Raw genomic sequence first — 12,433 nt, 5'->3', positions numbered from 1 at the left:
GGTCCATTGTACTTTACGGGGCATTATATGGGGCCCATTATTCTATATGGAGCATTATATTGGGCCCATTATTCTTTATTGAGCATTATATGGAGCCCATTATTCTATTTGGATCATTAAATGACCCCCATTAATCTGTATGGAGCCATATATGGGGTTCATTATTCTGTATAGAGCATTATACGGGGCACATTATTCTGTATGGAGCATTGTATGTTGCCCATTATTCTGTATGGAGCAATATATGGAGTCCATTATTCTGTATGGAGCATTATATGAGGCTCATCATTCTGTATGGAACAATATATGGGGTCCATTATTCTGTATGGAGAATTATATGCTTTCCAATCTACTGTATGGGGCATTATATGGTGCCCATTATTCGGTATAGACGTTTAAATTGTAGCCATTAATCTGTATAAAGCATTATATGGGTCCATTATTCTATTTGGAGCATTATATGGGGCCCATTATTCTATATGGAGCATTATAAAAGACCCATTATTCTGTATGGAACAATATATGGTGTAATTTATTCTGTATAGAGCATTATCTGGGGTCCATTGTACTGTATGGGGCATTATATTGGCCCCATAATTCTGCATGGAGCTTTAAATGGGTTTTATTATTTTGTATGGAGCATTATATGGGTTCTTTTTTTCCGTATGGAGCATTACATGGGGTCTATTATTCTTTATGGGGCAATATAAGGGTTTCTTTATTCTGTATATAGCATTATATGGGTTCTTTATTCTGTATGGAGCATTATACGTGCCCATTATTCTATATGGAGCATTATATGAGGCCCATTATTCTGTACGGAGCAATATATGGGGTCCATTGTACTTTATGGGGCATTATATGGGGCTCATTATTCGGTAAGGAGCATTATATGGGTTCCATTATTCTGTATGGAACATTATATTCGGCCCATTATTCTATATGGAGCATTATATTGGGCCCATTATTCTGTATTGAGCATTATAGGGGTTCCATTATTATATATGGAGCATTATATGGCGCCCATTATTCTATATGGAGCATTAAATGACCCCCATTATTCTGTATGGAGCAATATATGGGGTTCGTTATTCTGTATGGAGCATTATATGGGGCACATTATTCTGTATGGAGCATTATATTTTGCCAATTATTCTGTATGGAGCAATATATGGAGTCCCTTATTCTGTATGGAGCATTATATGAGGCCCATTATTCTGTATGGAACAATATATGGGGTACTTTATTCTGTATGGGGCATTATATTGGGCCCATAATTCGGATTGGAGCATTAAATGGGTTTATTATTCTGTATGGAGCATTATATGGCTTCTCTATTCTGTATGGAGCATTATACGGGGTACATTATTCTGTTTGGAGCATTATATAGGGCCCATTATTCTATATGGAGCATTAAATGACCACCATTATTCTGTTTGGAGCAATATATGGGATTCTTTATTCAGTTTGGAGCATTATACGGGGCACATTATTCTGTATGGAGCATTATATGAGTCCCATTATTCTTTATGGAACAATATATGGAGTCCATTATTCTGTATGGAGCGTTATATACTGTCCATTGTACTGTGTAGGGCATTATATGGGGCCCATTATTCGGTATGGAGCATTAAATGGGTTCCATTATTCTGTATAGAGCTTTAAATTGTGCCCATTATTCTGTATGAAGTATTATATGGGTCCATTATTCTGTTTAAAGCATTATATGGGGCCCATTATTTTATATGCCGCGTTATATACTGTAAATCCCATTATTCTGTATGGAACAATATATTGTGTTCTTTATTCTGTATACAGCATTATCTGGGGTCCATTGTACTGTATGGGGCATTATATTGGGCCCATAATTCGGCATAGAGCATTAAATGGGTTTTATTATTCTGAATGGAACATTATATGGGTTCTTTATACTGTATGGAGAAATATAAGGGGCCCACTTTTCTTTATGGGGCAATATATGGGTTTCTTTATTCTGTATAGAGCATTATATGGGTTCTTTATTCTATATGGAGCATTATACGGGCCCATTATTCTATATGGAGCATTATATGAGACCCATTATTCTGTACTGAGCAATATATGGGGTCCATTGTACTTTACTGGGCATTATATTAGGTCCATTATTCGGTAAGGAGCATTATATGTGTTCCATTATTCTGTATGGACCATTATATTGGGCCCATTATTCTGTATGGTGCAATATATGGGGTCCTTTATTCTGTTTGGAGTATTATAGGAGGCCCAGTATTCTATATGGAGCATTATGTTGGGCCCATTATTCTGCATTGAGCATTATATGAGGTCCATTATTCTTTATGGAGCATTATATGGGGCCCATTATTCTATATGGAGCACTAAATTACCCCCATTATTCTGTATGGAGCAATATATGGGGTTCGTTATTCTGTATGGAGCATTATACAGGGCACATTATTCTGTATAGAGCATTATATGTTGCCCATTATTCTGTGTGGAGCAATATATGAAATCCATAATTCTGTACGGAGCATTATATGAGGCCCATTATTCTGTATGGAACAATCTATGGGGTCCATTAATCTGAATGGAGCATTATATGCTGTCCATTGTACTGTATGAGGCATTATATGGGGTCCATTGTTCGGTATGGGGCATTAAATGGGTTCCATTATAATGTGTAGAGCTTTAAATTGTGCCCATTATTCTGTATGAAGCATTATATGGGTCCACTATTCTGTTTGGAGCATTATATGGGCCCATTATTCTATATGGAGCATTATATAAGACCCATTATTTTGTATGGAACAATATATGGTGTTCTTTATTCTGTATAGAGCATTATCTGGGGTCCATTGTACTGTATGGGGCGCTATATTGGGCTCTAATTCGGCATGGAGCATTAATTCATTATTTTGTATGGAGCATTATATGGGTTTGTTATTCTGTATGGAGCATTATATCGTGTCCATTATTCTTTATGGGGCAAAATAAGGGTTTCTTTATTCTGTGTATAGCATTATATGGGTTTTTTATTCTTTATGGAGCATTATACGGCCCATTATTCTATATGGAGCATTAAATGAGGCCCATTATTCTGTACGGAGCAATATATGGGGTCCATTGTACTTTACGGGGCATTATATGGGGCCCATTATTTGGTATGGAGCATTATATGGGTTCCATTACTCTGTATGGAACATTATATTGGGCCCATTATTCTGTATGGAGCAATATATGGGATTCTTTATTCTGTTTGGAGTATTATAGGAGGCCCATAATTCTATATGGAGCATTATATTGGGCTAATTATTCTGTATTGAGCATTATATGGGGTCCATTATTCTGTATGGAGTATTATATGGGGTCCATTATTCTATATGGAGCATTAAATGACCCCCGTTATTCTGTATGGAGCAATATATGGGCTTCGTTATTCTGTATGGAGCATTATACGGGGCACATTATTCTTTATGGAGCATTATATGTTTCCCACTATTCTGTATTAAGCAATATATGGGGTCCATTATTCTGTATGGAGCATTATGTGCTGTCCATTGTACTGTATGGGACATTATATGGGGCATGGAGTATTAAATGTGTTATGCACACGCCCGGACTGACTGGCGTGTGCGGGTGTTGTGGTTCCACTGGACCATGAACCGGAGAGTGCCTGGAGGGGCGTGACTAAGTATCTGGCCGATCCGACCAAGATGGCACGACGGCATACGACGCCAGTGCACCAGGGAGAAACCGGGCAGAGGGACCAGGTGCTACTCCAGGTCAAACTCCGGACACGGGGGTTGACCCACACAGGGATTACTGGAACAGGCTGGTTAGGCTGGCGCACAGACTGGAGGGTATAGGCAGGCACGACTGGTATGCAGGCAGGCGGGTAAAGGCAAGCGCAGCTAGAGTGCAGACAGGGAGGCACTAGCAGGTAGGAACACAGGCGGGATAGGACCCAGTACACACTGGGACTCAGGAACAATACAGGCAGAGGGGTACAGGCAAGCACAGCTAGAGTGCAGACAGGGAGGCGCTAGCAGGTAGGAACACAGGCGGGATAGGACCCAGTACACACTGGGACTCAGGAACAGGCAGGTTAGGCTGGCACAGACTGGTGGATGTAAGCAAACACGGCAGGTATGCAGATGGGTGGATACAGGCGAGTATGCAGGCAGGGAGGTACTGGCCGAAAGGACGGGCTGGAGCACAGAAAGGTTAAGACCCAGTACAGACTGGGTCACAGAACCGCAGATGCGGTAGACAACCACAGCAGAGAGGGAACGCCCGAAGCGGTGGGCAAGAACAGAGCAGGACGGGGCTGCAGGAGCAGCGAGCACAAGCAGGGCAGGACAGGACTGCCGGAGCAGCGGGCAGAAGCAGGGCAGGACAGGACTGCCGGAGCAGCGGGCAGAAGCAGGGCAGGACAGGACTGCCGGAGCAGCGGGCAGAAGCAGGGCAGGACAGGACTGCCGGAGCAGCGGGCAGAAGCAGGGCAGGACAGGACTGCCGGAGCAGCGGGCAGAAGCAGGGCAGGACAGGACTGCCGGAGCAGCGGGCAGAAGCAGGGCAGGACAGGACTGCCGGAGCAGCGGGCAGAAGAGTCAGAGCGGAGCAAGGCTGCCGGAACAGTGAGCAAAAGGGTCAGAGCGGAGCAAGGCTGCGGAGCAGTGAGCAAGGAGTCAGAGCAGGCTAGAACCGCCGGAGCGGTAAGCAAAGGAGTCAGAGCAGGCTAGAACCGCCGGAGCGGTGAGCAAAGGAATCAGAGCAGGCTAGAACCGCCGGAGCGGTGAGCAAAGGAGTCAGAGCAGGCTAGGCTGAGTATGGGGGACAGGGCTCTGTTCACACGGAACAGACAGGAAGGGAAAGGCAGAGCCAGACACCCACAGGGTACTAGCAGAGAAGTAGCGAGTGGACCACAAACTCACAAACGGGAGTACAGAGACAACAAGCAGGAGTTAGGTACGAGTTCAGACTCTGCAGAAAAAGGAAGGGAACGGACATAGAGGCAAAACAGGTAAAGGATAGGAGAGAGTTCAGACTGTAACTGAGTGTACGGAGGAGTCCGACACTGCAGCGGAATACAGGAGCGTGTCTGGGAATACGGCCCCCAGAGAGGCAGGACGAACAGGCAAGGAGCGTGTTCAGACAGGACAGACAAGATACAGGAGCGGGTCTAGGTAATCAGCCCCTAGAAGGCGGGAGGAACAGGCTAGGAGCGTGTTCAGACAGGTCAGACAAGATACAGGAACGGGTCTAGGTAATCGGCCCCTAGAAGGCAGGAGGAACAGGCTAGGAGCGTGTTCAGACAGGCCTGGAAATACAGCCTCCAGGATAGGCAGACAAGAGAACACAGAACGGGACCTGGCACCTTCAGAGTGCAAGCACACACTGAATGAAACACTATGCTCAGGCAGGAATAGATGGGAGCAGCTGAGCTATATACCAGGTGACAGACAGCAATAGGCTGAGGACGCACAAGGGGTGTGACCCACAGCAGGTACAAAAAGCAGGAAGTGATCGGGCGCCGCCCTTAAGCAGCAGAAACAGACACAAACAGACAGCATGGAGGGAAGCCAGAGAGACATTCTGGACTGGAGATCAAGTGCGCGCTCTTGCACAGTGGGAGATGGACCACCATGCAAGGACGCCGCCAGGTATGTTACAGTACCCCCCCCCCCTTACGCCCCCTCTTCTTCAGGCCTGTCAGAATCTTCCGCAGGGAATTCGAGGACCAGTCGTTCACTTCAAGGAGATCACTTCCACTGTCCACAGGAAAAACTGATCTCATCTGGTTAGCTAGGATGCTACCTCCTATCCAGCCATCCTCAGCAACAGACGAAACGGGTGGAGTACCAGGAACAGCACACAAGGAAGTCTCTCTCCACATATTTTCAGGTGGCACCCCAGAGGGTACAGGAGACAACTGGAAGTCCTTCACCGGGTTGGAGGGGGACAGAGACTTGGGGGTAATCTCTGCTTCGAGGTACATCTTGTCAAGCTCACAGGAAGAAATAGACGGGTTATCAGGTACATAATGAGGAAAAGTCACTGTCTCTTTGTTATCTGGTGGTACCCCGGAGGATTCAGGAAACAACTGGAGGTCCTCCGCCGGGTCAGAAGAGTGCAGAGGCTCAGAGAAAACATCTGCTTCAGAGTACACTAGGTCGGACTCACTGCACGAAGCAGGCGAGGTATCGGGTACCGAGTATAGGAAAGTCCCTGTCCATTCACCACCAGGTGGCACCCCGAAGGGTTCTGGAGACAACTGGCAGTCCTCCGCCTGGTCAGAAGGGTGTAGAGACTCACGGGTAACCTCTGCTTCAGAGTACACTAGGTTGGACTCACTGGACGAAGCGAGCGAGGTATCAGGTACAGAGTAAAGGAGAGTCTCTGTCCTTTCGCTACCAGGTAGCACCCCGAAGGGTTCTGGAGACAACTGGAGGTCCTCCGCCTGGTCGGAGGGGTGTAGAGACTCGGGGGTAACTACCACTTTGGGGTACCGATTGTCAGGCTCACAGGACGAAGCGGACAAAGTATCGAGTACCGAGTGTAGAGAAGTCTCTCTCCATTTGTCATCGAGTGGTATCCCGGAGGATTCAGGAGGCAACAGGGGGTCCTCCGCCAGGTAGTAGAGGTGCACAGACTCAGAGGTAACCACAGCTTTGGAGCATCCTTGGACATGCACACCGGTTAAAGTGGGTGAAGCATCTGATGCCGGGTGCAGGAAGTTCTCCTGTGTGGAGTCTGGATGGGCAGAAGTCTCTTCGGGCAGGAGAACCGGAGCACTACCCACGCACATTACCCGTTGGGGCTTCTCCGGGATACAGGGAGATGAAGCTTCAGTAGGGACTTCAAGGTTGGGGTCAGGAGGTCTCAGGGAGGACAGACCCTGGCGTGACGGCTTGCCTCTACGTCTAGCACGTCTGGACTGCCTCTTGAGGTTGGGAGATGTATTCCGGAAAGCGTAGTCACCCTGTGAAGATTCTGGGTGGACAGTAGTCTCATTGGGCTGGAGGACTATTGCGCTACCCACACACATTACCCATCGGGGCTGCTCCGGGATATTGGGAGGTGAAGCTTCAGCAGGAGCCTCCGGGTTAGGATCATCGAAGACCATTAGAAAGGCCACCAGGAAGGCCATTAGGTCCAGGAGGATCGGATCCTGTGTTTCATATAGGGGGTTGATCCATTACAAGGCATCACCCGCCAGGTAAGACATAATGAATGCCACCTTAACCCGATCGGTGGGAAAACATAGAGGGTAGAACTTGAAGTGTAGCATGCATTGCTCCACAAATGCACGACTTTGTCTTGGATCCCCATAGTAACGTGGCGGATCCGCAGGAACGAGAGCAGATAGATCCATCTGGACGGGTGCGTAATTCGCCTGGAACTCAGCTGAGAAAAAAAAAAAAAAATTTTATTTATTTATTTTTAATGCATGTATTCGCTGGAAAACTTCTCAGAGAGCGAAGGCCGTGGGGCTCAACGGGAACCATGGCCTGAGCATGCTGTTATGCACACGCCCGGACTGACTGGCGTGTGCGGGTGTTGTGGTTCCACTGGACCATGAACCGGAGAGTGCCTGGAGGGGCGTGACTAAGTATCTGGCCGATCCGACCAAGATGGCACGACGGCATACGACGCCAGTGCACCAGGGAGAAACCGGGCAGAGGGACCAGGTGCTACTCCAGGTCAAACTCCGGACACGGGGGTTGACCCACACAGGGATTACTGGAACAGGCTGGTTAGGCTGGCGCACAGACTGGAGGGTATAGGCAGGCACGACTGGTATGCAGGCAGGCGGGTAAAGGCAAGCGCAGCTAGAGTGCAGACAGGGAGGCACTAGCAGGTAGGAACACAGGCGGGATAGGACCCAGTACACACTGGGACTCAGGAACAATACAGGCAGAGGGGTACAGGCAAGCACAGCTAGAGTGCAGACATGGAGGCACTAGCAGGTAGGAACACAGGCGGGATAGGACCCAGTACACACTGGGACTCAGGAACAGGCAGGTTAGGCTGGCACAGACTGGTGGATGTAAGCAAACACGGCAGGTATGCAGATGGGTGGATACAGGCGAGTATGCAGGCAGGGAGGTACTGGCCGAAAGGACGGGCTGGAGCACAGAAAGGTTAAGACCCAGTACAGACTGGGTCACAGAACCGCAGATGCGGTAGACAACCACAGCAGAGAGGGAACGCCCGAAGCGGTGGGCAAGAACAGAGCAGGACGGGGCTGCAGGAGCAGCGAGCACAAGCAGGGCAGGACAGGACTGCCGGAGCAGCGGGCAGAAGCAGGGCAGGACAGGACTGCCGGAGCAGCGGGCAGAAGCAGGGCAGGACAGGACTGCCGGAGCAGCGGGTAGAAGCAGGGCAGGACAGGACTGCCGGAGCAGCGGGCAGAAGCAGGGCAGGACAGGACTGCCGGAGCAGCGGGCAGAAGCAGGGCAGGACAGGACTGCCGGAGCAGCGGGCAGAAGAGTCAGAGCGGAGCAAGGCTGCCGGAGCAGTGAGCAAAAGGGTCAGAGCGGAGCAAGGCTGCGGAGCAGTGAGCAAGGAGTCAGAGCAGGCTAGAACCGCCGGAGCGGTAAGCAAAGGAGTCAGAGCAGGCTAGAACCGCCGGAGCGGTGAGCAAAGGAATCAGAGCAGGCTAGAACCGCCGGAGCGGTGAGCAAAGGAGTCAGAGCAGGCTAGGCTGAGTAGGGGGGACAGGGCTCTGTTCACACGGAACAGACAGGAAGGGAAAGGCAGAGCCAGACACCCACAGGGTACTAGCAGAGAAGTAGCGAGTGGACCACAAACTCACAAACGGGAGTACAGAGACAACAAGCAGGAGTTAGGTACGAGTTCAGACTCTGCAGAAAAAGGAAGGGAACGGACATAGAGGCAAAACAGGTAAAGGATAGGAGAGAGTTCAGACTGGAACTGAGTGTACGGAGGAGACCGACACTGCAGCGGAATACAGGAGCGGGTCTGGGAATACGGCCCCCAGAGAGGCAGGACGAACAGGCAAGGAGCGTGTTCAGACAGGACAGACAAGATACAGGAGCGGGTCTAGGTAATCAGCCCCTAGAAGGCGGGAGGAACAGGCTAGGAGCGTGTTCAGACAGGTCAGACAAGATACAGGAACGGGTCTAGGTAATCGGCCCCTAGAAGGCAGGAGGAACAGGCTAGGAGCGTGTTCAGACAGGCCTGGAAATACAGCCTCCAGGATAGGCAGACAAGAGAACACAGAACGGGACCTGGCACCTTCAGAGTGCAAGCACACACTGAATGAAACACTATGCTCAGGCAGGAATAGATGGGAGCAGCTGAGCTATATACCAGGTGACAGACAGCAATAGGCTGAGGACGCACAAGGGGTGTGACCCACAGCAGGTACAAAAAGCAGGAAGTGATCGGGCGCCGCCCTTAAGCAGCAGAAACAGACACAAACAGACAGCATGGAGGGAAGCCAGAGAGACATTCTGGACTGGAGATCAAGTGCGCGCTCTTGCACAGTGGGAGATGGACCACCATGCAAGGACGCCGCCAGGTATGTTACAAAATGCTTCCATTATTCTGTATAGAGCTTTATATTGGGCCCATTATTCATTATGGAGCATTATATGGGGTTCTTTATTCTATTTGGAGTATTATAGGGGGCCCATTATTCTTTTAAGAGCATTATATGAGGCACATTATTCTGTATGGAGCAATATATGGCGTCCATTGTACTTTACAGGGCATTATATGGGGTCCATTATTCGATATGGAGCTTTAAATGAGCCCCATTATTCTGTATGGAGCAATATATAGGGTACTTTATTCTGTTTGGAGCATTATACGGGGCACATTATTCTGTATGGAGCATTATATGAGGCCCATTATTCTGTATGGAGCAATATATGGGGTCCATTATTCTGTATGGGGAATTATATGGGGTCCATTGTACTGTATGGAGCTTTTTATTGGGCCCATTATTCTATATGAAGCATTATATGGGTCCATTATTCTGTTTGGAGCATTATATGGGGCCCATTATTCTATATGGAGCATTATATAAGAACCATTATTCTGTATAGAACAATATATGGGATTCTTTATTCGGTATGGAACATTATATGGGTTCCATTATTCTGAATGGAACATTATATTGGGCCTATTATTCTGTATGGAGCAATATATGGAGTTCTTTATTCTGTTTGGAGTATTATAGGGGGCCCATTATTCTATAAGGAGCATTATATGAGGCACATTATTCTGTATGGAGCATTATATGGGGTCCATTGTACTTTACGGGGCATTACATGGGGTTCATTATTCGATATGGTGCTTTAAATGAGCCCCATTATTCTGTATTGAGCAATATAGGGGGGTCTTTATTCTGTTTGGAGCATTACACGGGGCACATTATTCTGTATGGAGCAATATGTGAGGCCCATTATTCTGTATGGAGCAATATATGGGGTCCATTATTCTGTATGGGGAATTATATGGGGTACATTGTACTGTATGGAGCTTTATATTGGGCCCATTATTCAATATGAAGCATTATATGGGTCCATTATTCTGTTTGGAGCATTATATGGGGCCCATTATTCTATATGAAACATTATATAAGAACCATTATTCTGTATGGAACAATATATGGGGTTCTTTATTCTGTATGGAGCACTATATGGGGTTCATTGTACTGTATGGGGCATTATATTGGGCCCTTAATTCAGCAAGAAGCATTAAATGGGTTTTATTATTCTGCATGGAGCATTATACGGGACCAATTATTGTATATGGAGCATTATGTGAAGCCCATTATTCCATATGGGGCAATATATGGAGTCCTTTAATCTGTATGGAGCATTATATGGGGTCCATTTTTCTGTATGGGGCAATATATGGGGTTCTTTAATCTGTATAGAGCATTATATGGGTACTTTATTCTGTATGGAGCATTATACGGGGAAAATAAATTTATATGGAGCGTTATATGAGGCCCATTATTCTGTACGGAGCAATATATGGGGTCCATTGTACTTTACGGGGCATTATATGAGGCCTATTAGTCGCTATGGAGCAGTATATGAGTTCCATTATTCTGTATTGAACATTATATTGTTCCCATTATTCTGTATGGAGCAATATATGGGGTTCTTTTTCTGTTTGGAGTATTATAGGGGGCCCATTATTCTCTATGCAGCAATATATGAGGCCCATTATGCTGTATAGGGCTATATATGAGGTTGTTTGTTCTGTAGGGAGCAGTATATTGGGCCTAATATTCGGTATGGAGCATTATATGGGTTCCATTTGTCTGTGTGGAGCATTACATTGGGCTCATTATTCCGTATGGAGCATAAAAAGGGGCCCATTGTCCTATTTAGAGCATTATATGGGGCCCATTATTCTCTATGGAGCCTTACATTTGGGCCCATTATTCTGTATGAAGCAATATATGGGGTTCTTTATTCTGTTTGAAATATTTTACCATGCCAATTATTCTATATGGAGCATTATATGATGCCCATGATTCTATATGGAGCTATATATGGGGTTCACTATTCTATATGAAGCAATATATGGGGTTCTTTATTCTGTATGGAGTATTATACGGGGCCCATTATTCTATATGGAGCATTATATGAGGCCCATTGTTCTATATGGAGCATTACATGAGGCTCATTATTCTGTATGGAGCAATATATAGGGTCCTTTGTACTTTATGGGGCATTATATGGGGCTCATTATTTGATATGGAACATTCTATGGGTTCCATTACTCTGTATGGAGCATTATATTGGTCCCATTATCCTGTATGGAGCATTATTTGGTGCCCATTATTCTGTATGGAGCATTATATGGGGCCCATTATACTATATGGAGCATTAAATGACCCCATTACTCTGTATGGAGCAATATATGGGGTTCTTTATTCTGTATAGAGCATGATATGGGGCACATTATTCTGCATGGAGCATTATATGAGGCCCATTATTCTGTATGGAAAAATATATGGGGTGCTTTATTTTGTATGAAAAATTATTTGGGGTCCATTGTACTGTATGGGGCCCACAATTCGGCATGGAGCATTAAATGGGTTTTATTATTCTGTATGGAGCATTATATGGGTTCTTTATTCTGTATGGAGCATTATATGGGTTCTTTATTCTGTACAGAGCATTATATTGGGCCCATTATTCTGTATGGAGCAATATATAGGGTTCTTTATTCTGTTTGGAGTATTATAGGAGGCCCATTATGCTATATGGAGCATTATATTGGGCCCATTATTCAGTATTGACCATTATATGGTGCCCATTATTTTGTTTGGAGCATTATATGGGGCCCATTATTCTATATGGAGCCATAAATGACCTACATTATTCTGTATGGAGCGATATATCAGGTTCATTATTCTGTATGGAGCATTATATGTTGCTCATTA

The sequence above is a fragment of the Phyllobates terribilis genome, unplaced genomic scaffold (genome assembly GCF_046119375.1).
Source record: "Phyllobates terribilis strain yellow unplaced genomic scaffold, ASM4611937v1 Scaffold_5__5_contigs__length_657084704, whole genome shotgun sequence".
In the NCBI taxonomy this organism is placed as follows: domain Eukaryota; kingdom Metazoa; phylum Chordata; class Amphibia; order Anura; family Dendrobatidae; genus Phyllobates; species Phyllobates terribilis.
Note: the sequence above shows the minus strand (reverse complement) of the source record.